At 37.1% G+C, this 23,732-nt stretch overlaps 1 long non-coding RNA gene across 1 annotated transcript; it reads right to left on the minus strand.

Annotated features, from left to right (window-relative positions):
* Positions 1–755: 755 nt before the first annotated feature.
* Positions 756–21,347, minus strand: LOC125657188 (uncharacterized). Its single transcript, XR_008797294.1, has 2 exons — positions 21,318–21,347; positions 756–1,042 (listed from the first exon to the last, which is right to left on the minus strand). It is a non-coding gene; the product is annotated as an uncharacterized LOC125657188 (long non-coding RNA).
* Positions 21,348–23,732: the final 2,385 nt, after the last annotated feature.

Below are 23,732 nucleotides of genomic sequence, written 5' to 3' on the forward strand. Positions count from 1 at the left end.
AGTTGCCATTTACGAAAAGCAATGGGTGTTAAGGACCTATTTTAGCCCGGATCCCCACGGGATGTGTTAAACCTAGGGTTTAAAGACTGATGGTCTTGATAGCTCTTAATGCATGATCTACACAAAACGTATGGGATATATATTTGGAAAATTTCTGGGTTCTATTTATAAAAGATTCACACATAACGTTAACGAATTATTCATAACCTATTATGCCACATCAAAATGTCTTTTAAGGATTTCATGTACAACATTACCTCGCATTGGAATATCAACAAAGAATTTTACTTGGGTTGTTACGAAAAGGAGAATATAACGAACAGTCAGCCATCACATAATTCCCATAAAGATCATAAAATTAAAAGTTTGGCAAACACGAGCCTCTGGATATACCAGAGGCGGGATAAGTTGCCTAGGAGAACCACACATTCCTTATCAAACGATCACACCCGCCACTAATCGTATATTTTGACCAGGTGAAGGAAGCAATTCGCAGTCAATATAAGTTGTTTATCTCTTTCACATATGTCTCTAATCATATGCAAAACAACCTCTGGTGTAGCGAATCAATTGAGACATATGGAAGTGGTAATGGAGTATTGCAACGTAATTATGGAAAGTTGACGATGGAGAAACTCAAATCATCGCGATTTTCATAAGATATAGGTGTTTATATTACTGTTAGGACCTATGTTCAATGCAATATTGACATAGTTATCTCATTTACATGTCGTTAAGTCATATAATATACGTGATCATTTTGATATCAGCATTACTGTCAATTTATTACACGAATTGATACAGGTTTCTTTTTTTTTTTACATCAACCAAGTTCGCGCAAACATCTGCACCTGTATTTCCTTCTCCTTGGGCAAGTAATTGAGTATCTGCAGTACCCAGTCCGGACTCCCCTTCTCTTGCATACTGATCTGCATCCTGAGCACCTCAAACGTGTCTTGCAAGAACCTAGGCCTTGGACAGAATATTCTGCAATCATCAGCGAGAACAGACACAGCAGGATAAGCAAGGCTCTCAAGTTCATCTACAGAAAACCATTGAAAATAAATTATACAATCATTTTGATAATCAATTCACTTGACTTGTGAAATTTTGAAGCAATTTGTTTATTTCAATGTTTCCTATATCTCACCAACACTGTTTTCACTATTTGTAAGTTATAGTAATTAGGATAATTGATTGTATGGCGAATGGAATCAATTGGAAGCGAAAAGTTATCCTCTCAAGCATGGGAAACATAATTACGAGTTAAGGATAAATATGTTGAAATTCGTTTTATTCCATCTATTTCTTGGTAATTGATGGTTAAGATTATATCTCGAACTGCAACAAAATCATAATTCACGTGCAGTCATTGTGGAGTATGTACACATGCCTTCACAATCAGAAATTGAAAACCCCACCATGATAAACATTGTGCATGGAATGAAAAGGGGAATACAATGAACACAAATCCTACACGTATAAAGAATACAAAACTAAGGATAAGGCAAACGTGGAATCCTTGAAACATTTCTAGAAGTAAGCAATCCCTTTTGACCGGTCACACCCGTCATTAACTCTATATCTACTTCATTTAGATGGAGTAATATGTAGTCAAACTCAGTATGTAAATAACGGTCTAACGATTGGTTTGAAACACGACCAAGAGCATTGGACGTAATAAGGGTTGTATTTACAAAACCGATAATCATAATGACCATAGCATTTGCGAAATGTTAATTTCAAACAAGTCTATTGAAAGCATTGTAATATCAACTTAGCTGTCAGTAGGCTGTTTCGGATTTTAATCGCTGAACATACTTTTGCGTATCAAATCAATTGAGAGACAACACCACATGCAAGTTATAATGGGATATTGCTACATATATACATGAAGTTGACGATGGAGAAGATGAATCATTAATTTAAAATGTTAATTTGACGATAACGTGTATATCAAAGTGGAGCTGAAGTCCACAGCAAGCTGTCAAATTCACAATACTAACATTAATTATGTTCAACACTTTTATAAATTAAACTGGAAAATAAATGAAAGCCTTATCTATAGAAATAGAAATTGCAACAACAGTACAACAAAGAAGCGTTTCTCTTTTTAATTATGACAGTCAAGTACGGTATATTGATAGTATAAATGCAAATCTCTAATTGGGTATGAATATAATGAATCATAGTTCATTTGTTAATATTCTGCATCTGGCGATCCAAATTCAAGATGAATTAATGCAATCATCATCAAAACTTCTAGAGCGTGTAACATCTGACACACAATTTAATGTCACATGATCACCATTATTGAATGATACTGTGAAAATAACCAATTATCTATCTCATAAATCCTAAAAGGAATGCTAAATCAAGAGTAGGACAAACAAACCACTGAATATACCAGGCGTGGAAATCAGGTTTCTGGGAAAATACCCCCCCCCCCCCCTGTTGATTGGTCAAACCCGCAGTGAGCTCTATATATTCATCAGGTAGACGAAATATAATCCGAAGTCATAATTTCCTTATAGGAGTTATGACATTTCTCACTGCTCGTTATCTTAACCTTCCCATAGGCGTTATAATCTGTTGAATAAAAGACAGATTAGAAATGCTATCTTAACATTTATAAATGAACGGGTGGAATATGTCAATTATAAAAAAAAATCAGTATTCCTCTAAGCAATACAAAATAGATAGTTGGGCAAACACGGACCCCTGAACACAACAGGGGTGGGACTATATGCCTAGGAGGAGTAACGATCCCCTGCCAACCGGCCATACCGGTCACACCGGCCATGAGCCCTACATCCTGATCAGGTAAACTGAGTTATCCGAAGTCAAAATCAGTGTGCCAAAAACGGCCTGACAATCGGTATGAAACATGACATACAGCATTTGACCCAATGGTGGGTTTTATTGACGAACAAGATCGTTATAACGACCATAAAAATTGCAAAATGCTGACTTCAATCCACACTGTTAAAACCCCTGTACCATAAACCTGTTTGTCAGTAGCTTGCTTCGATTTAAAAACTTTACTATACGCAGAACAAGCTCCTTCGTATTGAATCAGTTGAGATATATAAACACCATATGCAGGTGATAATGGAACATTGCTATATAAATATGGGAAGTTGACGATGTGGAAGCTGAAATCATTCCCTTTGTCATATAGTTGAATTGTCAGTTTGCCTTTAATGTCTTCTTTCAATAAAATTTCTAAGTATTTGCTTGAATTGCCTTTGTTTTTGTACTGAACTGTAGTCAGTTCACTGTGTCTTTTGGACAGGTCTGCACTGGTTGCATATTTGGTTTTGTCATGATCTCCACAAGTAACTTCTTAACCATTGTTGGAATTCTTCTCTCTAACTTTCCTTTAAGTTGTCATTTACATAAACAACATTCACACTTCACAGGAGGCCCCATACTTGTTTACATTTATTCACTAGATGCATGTTGGAATAAATTACTTGTGATCGTCATTAAGACTGCATGCTATGAGTAAAACTACAAATAATTATGGGAAGTCTAATAATTCATAAGAAAAAATAATAGGTAGAAAAATTGGTATTTGAACCACACATATGCAATATGGGCCTGTCCACCTCGGCTATCCATCTCATGTAGAATATTCAAATTTCAGGCTATGTAAAGTCACCCGTCGTGGACATAGACATTTTTTGATAATAAGACAAAAGGTATACTCCGTTTACCTGATCAGGATATAGGGCTCACGGCGGGTGTGACCGGTCAACAAGGGATGTTTACTCCTCCTAGGCACCTGATCCCACCTCTGGTGTGTCCAGGGGTTCGTGTTTGCCCAACTATCTACTTTGTATTGCTTATAGGAGTATGAGATTGATCACTGTTCGTTATCTTCACCTTGCATACATAAGAAGTAAGTGGTTTTTTTCATAGAGTAGGTCATGTCTCCATGCATTTATTTACAAAACATTTTACACCTGCAAATGTACTAATATATTTTACTCAGTTCACAATGGAGACTTGAACCACTCCATAGGAAAATCTACTTGGAAAAGTCAAATGTACTGTTATTTTGTGCGTTTTTCGCGTATACGTGATTTTAAATAGGGTTTTTTAAATGTTCCTTAGAAATGGGCACATCAAAAAAGCATTTTTGGAAACTATGGATTGATTGTTTTAACTAGAATGTAAATTTCTCTTTTTCAGTAGTTTTAATTTTAACTTTGATATTTGTCTTTCGTGGGTTCTCGGCTCGATAAAGTCACCCATCTTCTTTATTGGTATTTCTAATATTATATCCATGTTTGGACACATCTGATGAAAAGCGCATAAAATTATTAGAATTTTTTTTATCATCAATGGACAAATTTTAAGGTCCTCTACGGGGCGGTCGGTATGGATACGCAAGTTGTAAGAAGCTGTGCATTTCTACTGCGCTATTTTAACACATTTTTTGTGAATTAGAAGTGTTTCTGAGCGAAGAATTTCTTAATATATTAAGAAAAACTTATAAGTAAGAACAAGTAGAAAGAAAGAAAACGTTTCCTGATAGCCATGGTAACGCAAAGTCTGAACTCTTGAACAAAAGGCATTATGTTAAAAGAAAGATTGTATACAAGGTGAAGATAACGAACAGTGATCAATCTACCATAATTTTACGTACCTTTTATATTTTCATGAGGATTCATTTTTAATGTTTTGAAATAATGAATGTACAATGCATTATTATTGTCGAAAACATGTTTACTTCGAATTCTTAGATGAAACAAATGGTTTGAGGCCGTAACGTTCTTTTGACACTTTGGTGATCTTATTTTTTCGTTTGTATATGTTGATCAGAAATGCACCTGCAAAACAATAAAAGGTGAAGATAACGAACAGTGATCAATATCATCACTCCTACAAGCAATACACAGTAGATATACCAGAGGTGGGATCAGGTGCCCAGGAGAAGTAAGCATCTCCTGTCAACCGGTAACACCCGCCGTGAGCCCTATATCCTGATCAGGTAAACGGAGTTATCCGCAGTCAAAACCAGTGTGCCAAGAACGGCTTAACAATCGGTATGAAACGAAATCGAAACGAACCTAGGCCTACGTGGGCCTACGTAGGAACAAAAGGAAACCAACTTAAGTCAGGGGTTGATTCCAGGTAATATTTCCAGGGGGTCCAAATATTTCAGGTATGGACCCAATTTTTTCAGGGAGTCCAATATTTTTTTGGATGCAAATATATAGTAAAGAATTGAAATATCGAAATTCCAGGGGGAGGGGGGTACTGCCTAAAATATTTTAATACAAGATGGACGAAATATCACCTCCAGCCTTTGTTGTCATATCTGAACACAATCTAGGATCTTTTAGGGTAGTAGATGCATATGATATACATGTATGAACATGTACATGTAATAAATTGAGATGGTAAAATGAATAATAGTTAAGCTTTCAGGTCAAGTGAGCTAAAACGTTTTAGGAGTGCATGTTAAAAATCAACATTTCTCCAGAATAGTGTTCGTATGGGAATAAAGTATGATGACGTCGTTCATCTGTCAGATCCAAAATAAATTCATTTTTGGAGAAATTGTGTAAACGAATATGTATAAACTAAAGTATTGACAATACAGCTGAGAGTTGCACCGCCTGGAATGGTTACGATATATCGATAACATGTTTACATCTATTAATCCAACAATGACCCGATAACAGTTGGAGAGGGGGTGTTCCTCTCAAAAACCTCTAATTCAATTGAAAAATCCCAATGGAGTGTTAAGAATCATGTCTAGCGGAAAAACGAGATGATTCCCTAGTAGCGGCAATTTGGTATCAGGGGTAGACAATCAACAGAGTTGTAGAATTTAAGTTTTACTCCACTCTCTGTATGGAAAGCTTTTGTGTTAATCAAATGAAGAGAAACAATTTTGATTTCTCGTACGATAAATACAGGGTGATCCAAAACATATGTTACACTTTTAAACTGTTATAAAATTTTAATACCTTAAGTTACAATTATGAAATTTACAACATATAACAAAAAGGATTTAAATTTGTTGTCAATGCATACATTTGTCACAGCTTCCTTGTTAATCACCAAAAACTTTCTTCGGAATAATATATGTCATTTTACAACATATGTTCCAAATGACGTCCCTTTGTCTTTAACATTATTTGAACACGATTTCTGAAGTTTTTTACCACAGCTTTACATGTATCAACAGAGATTAATCTTATTTCTCGTGTAATTGCTGTTTTTAAGTCTGTTGTTGTTTGTGGGGAAGGAGAGTACACTCTGTCTTTTAGATAACCCCACAAGAAGAAATCAAGGGGGTTCAGATCGAGGGAGTGCGGTGGCCAAACATTTGCGGTACGATAAGAAATGCATTGATCACCAAACGTGTTGTCAAGCCACTGAAGAACACAACCTGCAGTGTGTGGCGTAGCACCGTCCTGTTGAAACCACACATTATCGAAATTTACAACTTTTCGTCTAAGAGCTGGTAGAAATTTTGATTTCATTAACTTTAAGTATCGTTCAGAATTTACCGTCACTGCATCGCCTTCGGTGTCTTCGAAGAAAAAAGGGCCAATTATTCCGCTTGAATTTAATGCAGCCCATACAGTAACTTTCTCACAGTGAAGAGGTTTTTCCACATAAAAATTGAGTTTCGCCAAATTCTGTTTATTGACAACATTATTAAGATGGAAGTGGGCCTCATCGGAAAACCATATGGCATCTGTAAAATTTTCAGAGTCGGGTCTACTTAAAATCCAATGGGCAAACTCTAAACGACTTCTAATGTCTGTCTCTTTTAAATGCTGCATCACACTTATTTTGTATGGAATCAATTTTAAATCAAATTTGAGCATTCTATGAATACTAGATTTGCTAACGGTGCCATTCAGTTCATGCAATACCCGTCTAACTGATTTTTGTGGAGTTTCAGTAATAACTCTATCAATGGCATCAATGTTCTCTTTGGTACGGGCACTCCTTGGTCTCCCAATACCAGAATTGCGTCTTGTGTCATTTGTGGTGCCTTTAATTTCAAACTTCCTCACAAATCTGTAAATTAGCATTCTGTTGAGCACTTTCATTCCAGGATGTTGCTTTCTCATGGTTCTAATTACTAAAGTAGCAGATTTACACTCATAGTAAAGTTTGACAATTTCTGCCAGCTGTTCACATGAAGGTTCCATCTTGAAAATGGGATGACGTCATTATGACGTCATAATTAACTGACTATTTAACAGAATTTCCCGAAATTTTGTCAAATAAAATTTATATTAATAAACTAGATGTTGACAAAATATCTTTGTAATTGCTTTTGTTTTGATAAAGTTATAGATGATTAAAAGTGTAACGCATGTTTTGGGACTTATTTGTTTAACTAACAAATTCTGAGTTACTTAAATAGGTGCAGTTTAACATGTACGAAACATTCTGATTTTACATTCTAAATATGTGATTGTTTTACATAATATTCGACTGAATGAAATGTTTGTTGAATAATAAATATTTTCAAAAATCCCAATCAAGGAAATTCGGAAATTAACTCTGCATTTAGGATAAAAAAGAAATGAATAGCCAGAAAAAAATTAATTTCAGAATGGTAAACGTAACCGGAATGAAAAGAGGGGTGGGGGTGTCTACCATAAAGTAGATTTCCCTAGGGGTAATCTGGCTATAAAGGGGGGAAATCCTACTATATAGCCACATTTCCGTGGGGGAAGATATATGATACAGTCATTTTTCCGGGAAAAAAACTATATAGCCATTTTTTTAGGGGGGGGGATGGCTAGGGGGAAAAGCTACATATAACACTGGCCCTTCACCCCCTCGTTCACTTCTGGGCTACTGTTTTATTTTGTTGTCATTTTTCTTTATGTCGCATTGATTGGATTTCAGAAAATCTTGATAGTTTAGACTTTTGTTAGATAGAGCACAAATACTTTCATATCCTCAAAGGTTTACAAAGCTTTTTCGTCTTTTGGAACTTGAAATTGAATTGGATAGGCCTTATTACGTTTCGGATTTTGTACTGTTTACGCATTTCCGTGAGTAGAGATTTGAATGAGATGACTCGCAACAGCAAAAATATTAGAAATAACATATCATTGGGTAAAATGCTGTCTGATGGTTTCATTTTGATTGTAAGGCCGTTCTTAGCATACTAATTTTGACTACGGAAAACTCCGTTTACCATATCAAGATATAGGGCTCACGGCGGGTGTGACCAGTCGACATGGAATGCTTACTCCTATAAGGCACCTGATCGCACCTCTGGTATATCCAGGGGTCAGTGTTTGCTCAAATTTCTATTTTGTATTGCTTATAGGAGTGATGAGATTCATCACTGTTCGTTATCTTTACTTTTCATACAACGGATAGACGGGTTTTAATAGGAGAGTGTATTCATTAGAGAAGAAGTACCGGGAGTGAAGGGGGTTCTGAAACTAGCTGGTAAGCAGTATAAATAATTTTTAATCGATAAACATATCTTATGGGGGTACGGAAAGTGGTAAATTGAGTTGTATGTCTTGTCATATGAAAGGTGGAGACAGGGAACATTAATCAATCTCATAACTCCTGTAAGCAATACAAGATAGAGAGTTGGACAAACACGGACTCCTGATATATGTTTAGGATGAGTACGCCCTCCATGTCGACCGGTCACACTCATCGTAAGCCCTGTTTATTTCATTTAGTGTATGAGGGTCCATGCAATGTATATTAACCACCACAAACTAGAACGAAGTCACCTCCCCATGTAACAACAGGGATTTACTATTTTGATGCAATACTGTTTCCAGGACTGGGGTCTTTTTGAGAAGCTTACTTAAGTATAAACTTACATATTATAGTACCATATGTTGATGGGATAAATATAGCTAACTTATCAAACCGCTCACCAATAAATTATTCTTTCATTGCCTTAGTGTTGAGACAGAGAAAAGAAGCTGAGAAGCGCCACCGTCGTCAGAAGATCTGGTAATTGAACGAAATGGAAGGAGGAGTGACTCTGAATTTGTGAGGTATCCACAATATTGTCGTTGGCTTGGATTCCACTTGGCCAATAAAGGTACTTGGATAAATTTTCTGCCGTTGGGGGTGTATATTTGTGGTGCAGGTGTCATCAGCTTCTATTTTATCATGTACATTGGTTTATTTTATAGAAAGAAAATGAATCTTGTTGACTGTTTTAAAGGATCATTACGTTTTCTGATAAGGATATTGCATCAAGACCAAGATAACACTTCAAAAGCAAGCTTATTTTTGAAAGATTATCACGACAACAAAAGTCAACATAAACAAATCAAATGTATAAAAGTATGTCCATTAACGTAACAAAGGTATATAAACATGATACACACTTTGTTAATTCAATGTTTTCCAAAAGATGCGATTCGGAATTTGAAACAACTGCTATAAATAATAAATAAAAACGAAACAAAGATCTCTGATGACATCATAATAAACTAAGAATCAATTTCCAGGAATTATCTGTTACAATCGCAAACCTTAATACTGGGCTCCAGTTAAAATTCAATCTCTGCAATAATTCTGCACCATTAATGATGCATAACGTAAAAAATATTGTGAACCAATGTTCAGACAGGGGCCATTGTATTCAAAAACACATTTGTTTACTTAGACTTTTACTCATATAAGACAAATCTTAAATGGTATGACATATGGACGACGTGTATGTTCTTGTTATATGAAAGGCGAAGATAACGAACAGTGATGTATCTCATGTATGTATATTACATGTCAGTGTCCATATACCAGTGAACATGCGTGTCAGAGAACTATATCCTCGTTAACATAACACACTTATGTTGTTTTCTGTATTTTCAGGTGTTAGAAGATTTTCAAACAAATATTACACATTGATACTAAGCAAACTACGACCAGAAAAGTTGAGGTGTGTCCTGGACTAGTAATTTAAGGTTTCTAGATCATTACATTATTTGTCAATGACAATAAAAATCATCTATCGTTTCACTAAAAAACAGTTACATCTGTTTTAAATGGATTGCTGTTTTATTCTCCTTAGCTCCCTTCAGAGAAACGCCCGTAGATTCACCGTACTTCATGTCAACGATATAAACTTTTAGTTAATTACTCATTTTGACATTGATACATTTGATGTGCGACATATTTTTGAACAGTGAAATTTATACTTTACAAAGCGTTGATGATTTACTAAATTTAGAAATATATAGAGCTAAACATAATTATTGTCTAAAATGTTATCCATGTCCTTGATACAAAGAAGGTACAGTTTCTAAAGTCATTTGGCCCAAAATATCGATGATTTCACTTGGAGCTCAAACTCTGACATTCAAATTAGGAATGGCTTGGCAAACCCAAAATCTGCTTAGTTTGGTCAGCAAAATGGTTTGTGTGATATGGCGAGAGCTAGAATTTGGCATAAAATTGCAGAAATGCCATTATCAATGAAAATATCCACAAATTCAGGTGGTTTTCCTTTCAGAAAAAATACAGCGCATGCGTCGAGCAAATTCATATAAAAGTATGCTTTTCATCTTAAAATAATACACAATATATATCATTTTCATTTCCTCGACGAATGCGCATATTTTTTCCTGAGCAATAATCTGTATGGCATTTTACAGTTTTCAGGATTATTTCGGGAAAAAGGCGGGAAATGTCTTATACATGATGCCATAATGCTATCCAATTAGGAAGATCATTCTTATTTTGTTGACATATTATACCTGGCATATATTTTACTTTCTTAAAACACTGATTAAGGTTAATTCCAGACACATTTTATAGAGAGAGAAAATTGGGCCTATTTATGTATACAATCGTATCTTGGTAGTTATCAAGTTAAAAATGTATATTGTTCACATATTTAATAAGTAATAGTAAGTATCCTCCATACCCTAATTTACATTCCATATGTAATTCATTACATGTTTTTTGACTACGGATAACTCCGTTTACCTGATCAAGATATAAGGCTCACGGCGGGTGTGACTGGTGCACAAGGGATGCTTACTCCTCCTAGGTACCTGATCCCAACATCGGTGTGTCCAGGGGTTTGTGTTTGCCCAATTCTCTATCTTATATTGCTTATAGGAGTTATGAGATTGATTACTGTTCGTTATCTTCATATTTTATTCTATCCCGGGTCTTGGAATTATACTACATATAAAACTTATACGGTACCAATTTTGATGCACCAGATGCGCATTTCGACAAATAATGTCTCTTCAGTGATGCTCAACCGAAATGTTTAAAATCCGAAATAACTATGAAGTTTTAGAGCTAAATATAGCCAAAAACAGCGTGCCAAAACAGTGGAGCTAAATTCGTCCAGGGATAAGAGCTATGCATGAGGGAGATAATCCTTAATTTTGAAATGAATTTCTAAATTTTATAACAGCAATTAAATATACATCCGTATTTTCAAGCTAGTAACGAAGTACTTAGCTACTGGGCTGTAGACACCATCAGGGACTAACAGTCCACCAGCAGAGGCCTCGACCCAGGGGTCATAATGTAAAACTTATACGGTACCAATTTTGATGCACCAGATGCGCATACATTCCTTTGCATGTTTCATTCATTATATTTTCATTGGGTCAAATACTGTCTGACGTGTTTCATACTCAGTTTTAGGCCGTTCTTGGCTCTCTGCTTTTCCTACGGATCACTTCGGTTAATTGATCGAGATATTTAGCACACTGTAGGTGTGACCGGTTGACATGGGACGCTTACTTCTCTTGGGCACCTACCCCTACCTCTGATATATCCAGAGATTCGTGTTTGCCCAATTATCTATGGTGTATTCCTTATAGGAGTTATCAGATTGATTACTGTTTGTTATCTTCACCTCCCATGCTATTCCGGATAAATATGATGATGCAAGTAAAATTGTGCTAAATGTAACACCGAATACGACAAATCCTAACCTTATGCTACCCGTTGTAAACGTGATTCGGGGGGAAAAAATCAACGTCTATATGGTAAAATATTTAGGGTATCTATAGCCAACGTTGAGCACAGACATTATTTTATGATAATCGATATAAGTTTCCAAAAATTGAAATAGATCCTACAGGATAATGATAAGTTTTTTTTATTCCTACTGATGTATATTGGTGAATATAATTATTGTACTCACCGAAGTCGATCTTTAACTGGTAATCCGAGTGGAAGACCACAAGTCCCAGGGTCTGAATCCTTGAATCTCTGTCAAGCACACTCTAGCTATATCGTCGTCTGTCTCAGACCGACATTACTCTGCAACTGGCGGGAAATATATTACTGCGCCGTCCCTTCCGGTACTGTTCACCCCTTCGTCCCGCAGACGATCGTCCCTAACACTCGGACCATACAACACCCTCCCCCCTTTTAAAAAAGAGAGGAAGGGGACTCAATCCTCACAAACACAACTGTACTTAAGTCTAAATTCTTCCTTGAATTCTTCTAAAAATCTTATGAAATCCTGGCTTGGTATGGAAACGGGGACCCGTAAACACGGGGTATTAACACATCTCTTCACACATCCTATGAAAAGTAATCTGAAGAGAATTTATCCAGAAAAAAAAATCAGAAAAGTATGTGCTTTTCTGTCTCCAACATATATACAACACAAAAATATAAAGCACATCTAACAATGGAAATTCCAAATCCATGAAATCCTGAATAATCAATGCATAGTTCAATTAAAAACAACGAAATTTAGATCATGAAAATCATCAAACACCATCATTGTCCTGCCAAACACACAATTCAGTGACCAAATAATGCTACAGCATTCCTTGTCGTACATGTGGCCATGGTATCCAAATCCGTGTACCGTAGCGCTGCCAAAATCTCGGTGACTTCTCCAATATAAATTGGGCTGTTAATCCTTATTCCCTTTGGAGGCATGTAAGGAGAGTCGGTCTCGGCCAGTAGTCTATCCTCTGGAATATATCTCAATGCTGTCCGTTGATCTTGATCAAATTTGGTTAACAAGTGTGTGAATCTAAAATATGTAGACGGGCAAAATGATAGCCAAAGTTTAACTGTTGAAAGATTTCCGGTAAAACAATGTAACACTATCTTCTGGGAAGAGCTGCAATTTAATTTGAAAATTTGGAAAGCCTGGTGATACAAATGTGAAGAATACAAGTCAGTGTAATTACTACGAATGTGAACTACTACTGGTACCGTTGGTTTCAGTACAGGACATAATTCCAAAAGGAAGGCTTTCTGTAATGGCAGACTCCCTACTCCCGCTTTCATGCTCGTGTCCAGCCCCACTTCTCCAACTGCAGACAGTCGAGAATTGGAAACAAGTTCCCAAAACTTGTCTTTCATCTTCTGGGGTGTTGAGGCTACTGCCTTAGGATGGAGTCCTACTGAAACTTTCCATTTACCATCAAAAGGGATTGTATCTGTATAGCTGTCCGGATCACAGAAGATTAATAATCCACCTTTGAGGTTGACCGGCACTGTTGGTGGACGCTCCATTTGTTGGCTCAACCACGCTTTGATTGTGACTCCTGTAGCACTGCCTGTAATCTTGTTGCTGGCTCGATCCAGATGGAAATGGGAATCAAAGGCGTCATAAACCATAGGAATATTGTGGAAATTGACTTTTGCCCGTTTACACGGGATATCACATTTCTCCCACTGTTCACTAGAACATCTAACCACTAGTCTTTGATCTCTCTCGGTCACTTCATTCCCTTGGTCATCTTCCTCGTCAGCTATCTTTTCACCTGCCAGAATACACGCCAAGATAGAATATGTTTTGGCATACTCAAATTCTGACTTAGTTAGATTGTCCAAACTTGACATAAAGTTCCATCAGTAGCTGAGAAAAACTGTTAACTGGTCTCTATTTAGCGCCTCACTCAATAGGGCTAGGTGCCTCCAATGAAGAAGAATGCAGGGGGAATGAATTGGTACCAAAGTGTACCTCTTTGGTTCTTCCCAACCCATATTGTCACACAAGCTCTTCATCTGGGCCATGGTCCGTGGAAGGACTTCACTCCTCCTTGGTATCTTTCTCCTGATGTTCTTGTTCGCCCAATACACCAATTCTTTTAAGTTCCTTCTGCCGGTCAAAAATTCAGCCAGAATTAATAACAATTCCTGCCTCATTTCATCCCGCTCTCTGATCTTCTCCTCCTTAAGTGGGGGCTGAGGGTTGTCCCACATAATACGTGGTAAGTGCATCTGCTGCACGTGAAACTTCAATTTTCTTCCCTCAAACTCACACTCTGTAATAGGACACGGTGAATCCTTTGACGATCTTTCTCTAGGGTCTTCTTCCAAGCTTCCTTCCGAAATTTCTTCTACTGAAATTGGCAACTCCTCCTCGGAAATGTCCTCATATTCAATACGTGGTGCCACTTCATTCAACTGCTTAACGTTGTTGTTACCATCACTCCACTCACTTTCACTGGATATCGGTTCGGCCAACGCCACCTTTCTACAAATTCTTACATCCGATGCATTAGACTCCGAAGACTCAATATTCTCAACTCCAAGGTCCTGAATCCATGGCAGCTTCCTTACGTCTTCTTTCACAATGCATGTCCGTTCTTTCTCCGCTTTCTGTTCGTATGTCAATAATGGGAGGCACTCAGGAATCTCGGAAGGCGGTATTTCTTCCTCAACTACCAACTCTCCTGTCTCCTCATTGTACCCAATATGGTGGTTATCCTCTAATTCGGACAAATCTGCCACTGAATCCGTCGCAATGCTCTCCGCGTCTAACAACGTTGCCTCTGAAGAAGAAGTAATATCTTCATAGTTCAGTGCTATTTGGTCACTATCCATGCTGAATTCCACTTGCAATCCTTCTATTCTTAAAAGACAAAACGAAACATTTCTCATTACACTGCTCTCAGATAAATTTCATTCATTTTGAATTTTCCTCACACATAACCAGGACACACTATCTCACAATTCTTCAAATCCTCGCGATTAACAAGAACACAATTTTATTTTTCACAGTTTGTTTCACATTTCACATCAATTAAAATCACACATTTTTATTCATTTTTTCACATTTTTATATATTTTTTTTTCTATTTTTTCCACATTTTCTTCACCTATCTACATATTTACATAATATTTTTCTTTATTAACTCTTCTCTATTTCCTTTGGCATCGAGGACATTCGTAAAACCTCAATGTATCTGCGAATTCAGGTGTGATGCCTACACATGGTCCATGATACCATTCATCACAACTATCGCACCCGATCATAAATTCGCCTTCCTGATACCCCTTTCGGCATAAACAGTAAATGTCATCATTTTGGTCTAAAATCGTTTCGCCATCATGAATACGATTCTTGTCTCGTTTTAACCACTTCGGAATCATCCGATTGTAACATTTTTTCAACCGGTCATGGTTCAGCACTACAACTCTTTTTTCCATCTTTATCTTGTAGACGTATGATGTAATTTTCTCGGCCACAATGCCTGGTCCTTTCCAAGGCGGATCCAGTTTCTTATTTCGACCCTTAACGTGTGCCATGTCTAAAACATAAACCAAGTCGCCCGGTTTAAATTCATTTTTCCTCATTCTCAGATCGTAATCCCTTTTCATGTGTTTCTGATTTGTTTTTAGGTTTTCTCTTGCTACTTCATGTGCTTGGTGCATTGCTTCCTTTAATCTATCAACATAGTCTTGCTCATTTTCTTGCACTTCGTTTCTAGGTGGTCGGAATACTAAATCACTAGGCAGATTGACCTCTCTTCCAAGCATCATTTGGTTTGGTGTAAGACCCGTCATTCGATTTACTGATGAACGAAGCGCACATGCCAGTTGTGGTAAAAACTCATCCCAGTCTTTCTGAGTCTTGCTGACAAAACATCGAAAAAGTCCATCAAAGTTCTATTCACTCTTTCTACTTGGCCATTTGCAGAGGGTCGATAAGGAGTGGTCCTCGTTTTGTAGATTTTGAATGTTTCACACAGCGATTTGAACAGTTGGCTCTCAAAATTTCGCCCTTGGTCACTGTGGATCGAAAATGGGCATCAAAATCTGGTGAAAAACTCGTTAACCACCGCTTTGGCCGTGACTTCGGCAGTTTGCGAGGGTAACGGAACAATCTCTACCCATTTGGTGAATTGGTCTATCATTACCAGGATATTTGTGTTCCCGCTAGAAGTTTCTGGAAGTGGACCAAGAAAGTCGATATGAACACGTTCCATTGGTGCCCCTGCGTGGTACTGTGTCAATGGACATCTCGCTTTTCTTGATGCTTTCTTATGTTCATTACAGATGTTACATGACCGAATATAATACTTGATAGTATCACCCATCTTGTAGCAATAAAACTTTTTCTTTATTCGTGCTGTGGTACGGTCGATACCTTGGTGACCCGTAACGGGAATGTCATGGTTGAGTTTTAACACTTCTTCGCTGTATGTCTTAGGTATCACCAAGCGCACCAGATTATTCTTAGCTTTGTTGCACAACACTGAGTCCTCATTCAAAAAGAATTGTTCTTTATTCACAAGATACTTCTTCGCAGCTGGTCCTGCAATGTAGACTTCATTTTCAGGTGGGTTTTCCTTGTTCTGGAGGTAGAAAAGAATAAGTTGTAGGTCTGGGTCTTTGGATTGTTCAGTACATAACTGTTGAGTTGTATACTGGATCCCATAACCATCATTGTCATTGACCGAAACGGTGTTCGCTAAAACTCCTTTCGATTCCTCTTCTACGGCTTTTGTATCTTCCTGCGGTATTGGCCTTTCTTTCTGGCTGGCATTATCTCCAGTGTTTACTGGGGTAGATGACAATGGCACAACATTGTCTATTTCCACAAAATCTTGCCACTGCGCATGAACTCGAACGCAATGTTTGCAACCTCCACAAGGAAGATTTTCAGGTTTCACAAAGATAGACATCTCCGGGCAAGGCTGGTCAATAGAATATCTTGATAAGACGTCAGCGTTAGTATGGCTTTTCCCAGGACGATGCTGTATTTTCATATGGTTGTACTGACTAAGAACTTCTAACCAGCGTGCCAGCTGCCCTTGTGGCTCTTTGAAGTTCATTAGCCAAAGCAAGCTGTTATGATCTGTCCTGACCAAGAATTCGCGACCCAAGAGATAGTGTCTGAAATGTTGTGTAAAACGAACTATGACCAACAATTCCTTGCGGGTGGTGCAATATCTTCTTTGTGCAGATGACAAACTGAAGCTTCCATAAGCGATCACTTTCTCCACTCCGTCTTGGATTTGCAACAATTCGGCACCAATAGCAACATCCGAAGCGTCTGTGTCTAAGATCAATTTATCATGTGAATTTGGAAGTGTCAACAAAGGGGTGGACTGTAAGGCAGTTTTTAAACTGTCAAAAGCCTGCTGTTGTTCTGGTCCCCAATGAAAAGGTTTCTTTCCAGTGATTTTGGTCAGGGGACTTGCAATTTTGGAATAATGTCGAATGGATGTACGGTGGTAATTCACAAATCCCAAGCACTGCTCTACCTCCTTTGTATTACCTGGTGTTTTCCATCTTTTAACAGCTTCCACATACTCGTCGCCAATGGCCATGCCTGACTTGTTTACGGTTCTTCCTAAGAAACTGACCTCAGCCTTGCACAGATCACACTTTTGCGGCTTTAACTTAATTCCGTGTTCACCGAAACGTTCAAACACTGCTTTTAAATTTTCCAAATGATCGTCGAAATTTTTCCCATCACCAGAATGTCATCAAGGAAACACAGTACTATTTGCCACGTCAGTCCTCGTAATAACAAATCCATAGCACGGGCGTATGTCGCTGGAGCATTACAGAGCCCGAAACTCATGCGCTTGAACTGAAACAACCCATACTTCGTTATGAAGGCTGTCTTAGGACGATCCTCTTTTTTAACCTGAATTTGCCAATACGCACTGTTAGCGTCGAGTTTCGAAAACCACTCATTTCCGGCAAGAGTATCGAGGCACTCCTCGATAAGGGGTAAAGGATAAACATCCTTCTTCGTGACCGCATTAAGCTTTCTATAATCTATTGCATAGCGTACTTTCCCATCAGACTTTCTTATGAGTACAGGTGGTGAAGCCCATTCTGAAACACTTGGTTCTATCACATCCGCCTTAGCCATTTTCTCTAAATGTTGCTCTTCTTCTCCAATAAATTGGGTAGGAGTTCTACGCATACGTTGTTTCACAGGTCGCGCATTCTCAGTGTCGATTCTATGTTCTATACCCTTGAACAATCCTAGGTCGTACTCATCTTTAGAAAATATGTCAGCAAAAATATTCATTAATAATCTAAGTTTCTCCCTTTGGGCACATGACAAGTTTTCACTAGGTTAAGACTTCCCATAGCATATCACAATTCACTTTGTGCCTTTATTTCTACGAGCTACCAATATATGATGTCATAATGAAAAATGACCTCAAGTCAATGCAAACATGAAGCTGTTATGGCAGGGAGAGTGTCATAAACTTTAGACCTTATTTCAAACTGCCTGTATGATGGCAGAATGTTATTGCAAAACTCACGTGTCTGAATTGTATTTTGAAATCTTTTATATCCGAATATTTGTTAAATTACCCTTGATTGAAAATCGACGTGTTCAAACATCTTTTGAAAAACATCCTTTTGAAATGTACTCTCAGTTTATACCAGTGGTTAGATGTAGAATTTATGATGTATGATGTGCTTATAAAAGAGTCCAGCGCAGGCAATTGAGAACATTGATTGATTGATTAAGTATTGTTTAACGTCCCTCTCGAGAATATTTCACTCATATGGAGACGTCACCACTGCCGGTGAAGGGCTGTAAAATTTGGGCCTATGCTCGGCGCTCATGGCAGAGAGGAATCTTTATCGTGCCACACCTGTTGTGACACGGGACCTCGGTGTTTGCGGTCTGATCCGAATGACCGCCCCATTTAGTCGCCTCTTACGACAAGCAAGGAGGCACTGAGGATCTATTCTAATCCGTATCCCAACGGGATCAATTGATAAGAAGATTAATTTGAGATATTTTACGGAAATCATAAGAAGAGTTTGTTCTCTACCAGAATCTTGTTTGGGCAAATTGTATGATTGCTTTGTTTGAAAACATATTACCCTAAAATGTGTCGGTAAGTGTGTCGGTAAGTTGAGCTTTTCTTGAAATACATTTATTTTGTACGCAAGTAGTAGTATCATTTCCCCAAACACATTTCAGGTGCACAAGGATATGTTGAGTTTATTTATCAAACTAAAAGTTGAAAATAATTTTTCAATCAGCTACGCTGAAGCGATTTAAAAACTTCAAACAATTATAAATGACCGTCACGTGATCAATGAAGTCATGCGATATCACAAAAAACATGTTGATATATAGCCGAGAGAACCTTCATTATAAATTATCTGTATTAAGTATATAAGTTACAAATTGAAATCTAAACTGACCTAAACTAACCTCGTAATGCAATGTATGTTTTGAATGCATTTCAAAGCTCTGGGAAGCCTTAAAATAGTTGCGCATTTTTCTCGCTGCATGCAGAGTGTCGATATGTGCCTTTCCCTGAAATTGATATCGCACCATAGAATCCATGCCCTTTAGGTCTACATCATCTTAAAATACCCAAATGCGCGATTTCATTGAAAATCTTATTGAATCCTCGATATTTGATAACTAATCTGATGACATAATGATTATAAGCATGAAGACCCGGAGCGAAGGTGTGAAACTTGGGGTATAAGACTCGACTACTAAAACCCCTAATGGATGAAATACTTAAAATGCATGGTATATTTATAACACATTCTTTATCTCACAGTTTAGTATCAATAAAGAAATGTGCATGGGTTGTTACCGAATTTACATGTCCTTCAGCCATATAGTGTAAGTGGCTATTATGATATCTGCATTACTTTCACTTTATTGTATAGATTGATACAGGTTTTGTTTACATAAATCAAGTTAGTTCCAACATGTGCAATTCCATCTCCTTCCTACAGGGCACCTAGTCGCAGAGAATTTACAGTATCCACGACGGAATCCTCTGTTTGTGCATCGCACTTTGCATCGTCCGCACCCAGCATGTGTCCAACAAGAACATTGGCCTTGGACAGAGTGTTCTGCAATCATCAGCGAGAACAGACATAGCACGACAAGAATGGCTCTTGAGATCATCTAAAGAAAAGCATTGAAAATAAATTATCTAATTCATTTTGATGATCAATTCACTTGACGTTTGAATTGATAGTTTCCTTCCACGTTTCCTATATCTCATTTGCACTGATTTGGCCACATGTAAAAACAAATATGTATTAGGAATTAGAATAATTAATTCTGCCTCTTTTGTCATTTGTATGCCGAAGTGAATCCACTAAAAGGAAAACGTTATCATCTCCTAAAAATGGGAAGCATAATGACGATTGAATGATATACATTATCAAACCCGTTTTTTCTCGACCTTGGTAGTTAATGGTTAATATTTCATTTCAAATTGTAACAAATCGTAAACTAAGTGCAAACACTGATTGTTGGCTTTGTACACTTTATCATCAGGGGCTATTGAATGCATATTTATGACTTTGTGATCAGAAATTGAACGATCTACTATTAAGCCACCATGACAACCGTCATGTATAAAATGGCAAATGAAGACAATGACATCAAACTCATATAAATGCAAAAATCATGAGTAAGGCAAACACTGAACCCTTGAAACACCTGTAGTGGGATCAGGTTCCTAAGAGACGTCATAATCCCATGTTGACAGTTCAGACCTACTGTGAGCGTTATATCTAGATCACTTAAATGAAGTTGTCTATAGTCAGAATTACGTTGACAAAGAACAGCCTACCGCTTGATTTGACACGCGCCAAACAGCATTCGAAGTAATAACAGGTTGTATTTGCAAAAGCGATTATCATAATTATCTTAATGCCCATAGAATGTGCTAGAACGCTGACTTTAAACAAGTCTGTTGAAACTACCGTAATATCAACTTAGTGTATCTACCAGTAGTCTTACTGGGTTTTCCATTGCAGAACATATTTTGGCGCATGAAATAAATCATCATGCAAGTGATACTGCAATATTGCTGCATATATATGGGACGTTGATAATGGTGAAAGTGAAGTAATACTGTTTATCATCAAATTAAGTATTTAATTTGTCGTTAAATTTATGTTCAATGAAAAATATACATATGCCACGGATGTGGAAGATTCGGCATTGCTTTTTTATTTCTAGTTCACTAGGACATATAGAATCAACATTTGAATGAAGTGAATGTTGTTAATAGAGAAAATCTCAATGCATCTTCAATGAAGTTAATTCCATTACGTATGTGTTAGATAAAATTAGAGAAAATTGAAAGTCTTACCTTTAGAAATAGGAATGGCAATAACAGTACAGGATAGGAGACGTTTCTCTGCTTAGTTATGGTAATACAAACTAAGGCATATTTCTATTGTTCATACAAATCTCTCATTGGCTAATCAAATACTGGATCATAATTTATTACTGAATATTCTTCTTCTGGCGAACCAAATTTCAAGGAAAAGTAATGCTATTACCGTCAACAATTTCAGAGGACGTTAAATCTGACACATACTTTAAGTGTCATTTTAACTGTTATATACGTATACGAAGAATGTTAAAACCCGCATTAGACACCAAAACACATACCCTTTATCCTTCTGTGTTTAGTAAATCTGAAGTGATCAAAATAAATAGCTAGATTACATGAGGAATATGTTTTGGCTCCAGCTGACATTTCTTATACCATTATTGTCTTTTTTTGTTATACTCATTATCGTAACTGTACTTAAACGAGCTTGGCATTAAATCAACATTTGGTAATCGTACAACTGTCCTATCAGAAAATCTTAAACACCATGCTTCAATATTAGACATGTTTAGTATCGAAGTCAATGGGATGGATTAATATGAAATATGGTACCTAAACTATATTCCTAATCTTTACAAAAGCCCTTACAAAGAACGATACATTACTAGACCGATTTAATTTTCTACCAATTAAAATTATTAACAGTTGTGAAGGAGACACTCCAAACGACTTGTGCCACAACATATGTGTATATCAAACGTCTATTCTAAAAACATCGTAAGGACTTTTAGTAAATTTCAAATCGCAAAACTTTTCTCACGTTTACATCAAAATTTATGACTTTTCAACACTGTTAGTCATCTTTACCTTTAACCTTTATTAGAGTTATGAGATTGATCACTGTTAATTATCATCACCTTTATTGAAGTTGTGATATCGATCATTGTTATCTTCAAATTATTATCTACTCCCGTGATCATGAAAGGGTTGGTGGGACTAATGGAGCCAACTTATAAAACTATCCACCGCCAATGTATTCTTTCACTGTCTTAACCATGATACATCTAAAGAAAGTTGAGAAACGCAACTGTCATCGAAAGATCTGGTAATACTAGTTCGTTAAGTTCATTAAAGGGTTTTACATTGCTTGTTACATTGCTTGTTACGACATGACGTTTACACATATAGTAGTGGTGTAAGTGATTATTTGGATATCTACAGGTACAATTCTTTTAATTTATTCCATAACACCATACACACTGGCGAGATCGCTAAGATTGGAATCAGCCTGTCTAGTGACAGTCCCTGTAACCAGGACAAAAACTTGTGGAGAGAGGAGGTTTGATATGGTGGCAGCCACACTTTGGAACGGTCTGCCATGTGGACGTACAAATCTAAAGAAACTAGACTGTATTGAAAGAAATTTAAAGACCCACCTATTTTGCCTTGCTTTTAATGTGTGATGTTTGATTCTTTTCTTATGGGTATTTATTGCCTTTTCCCTAAAACATGTATGTCAATAGTGTTTTAACTTTTCACTGAACATTTTAGAATACTTTTTAGATACTTAGCATTGTGTTCTACCAAAAAATAACTGTCAAACTTAATAATGTTTTATTTTGATAATTCTATAGATGTAAGACTTTATGTCATACTGTCATTTAATTTCATCTATTTGTTATTTGGGGTTTTTTTTTGGGGGGGGGGTTGCATTTATCACCGCTACCATTGTAAAGCGCCCTAGAGTAGTTTGTTGTATATATGACATTATATAAATTTTATACATTATTATTTATCATTATAAACTGCCACATTTTGTTATCAAAGTTTTTTTTTCGTCATCCACATCTCCCCACCCATCTAAACCTGTATCTCCTTCTTGGACAAAAAGCAAAAAAATGCATGATTAGTTCCGGTAAATCAGTTCAGGCCAATAACTCTGGATTTTGCATCGTAATCTGCAATCGTTGCACCAAAGTACTGAACTGAGTAATTTGCATTGGTCGGGAAACAAATGGGCTAAATGGGGCGGTCCTTCGGATGAGACTGCAAAAACCGAGGTCCCGTGTCACAGCGGGTGTGACACGATAAAGATCCCTCCCTGCTCAATGGCCATAAGCGCCGAGCATAGGCCTAAAGTTTGCAGCCCTTCACCGGCAGTGGTGACGTCTCCATATGAGTGAAATATTCTCGAGAGGGACGTAAAACAATATTCAATCAATCGGTTACTATCTGGGCTCTAAAGTTACGTTTCTTCATTAATTCTGCAGCCTTAATCATGTATAAGATAAAAGAGTTATTGAAACAGTTTTCAATTTTCAAAAAGTGATGTTTTTAAAAAACACATTTGTTTCCATGAACTTTTACGCTTACAAGACAAATTTTAAATTGCAAGGCATGTGGCTGACATGTGTATACTTTTCGTCCATTACATGTCAGTGTCCATAT

The sequence above is a fragment of the Ostrea edulis genome, chromosome 7, assembly GCF_947568905.1.
Source record: "Ostrea edulis chromosome 7, xbOstEdul1.1, whole genome shotgun sequence".
Lineage (NCBI taxonomy): Eukaryota > Metazoa > Mollusca > Bivalvia > Ostreida > Ostreidae > Ostrea > Ostrea edulis.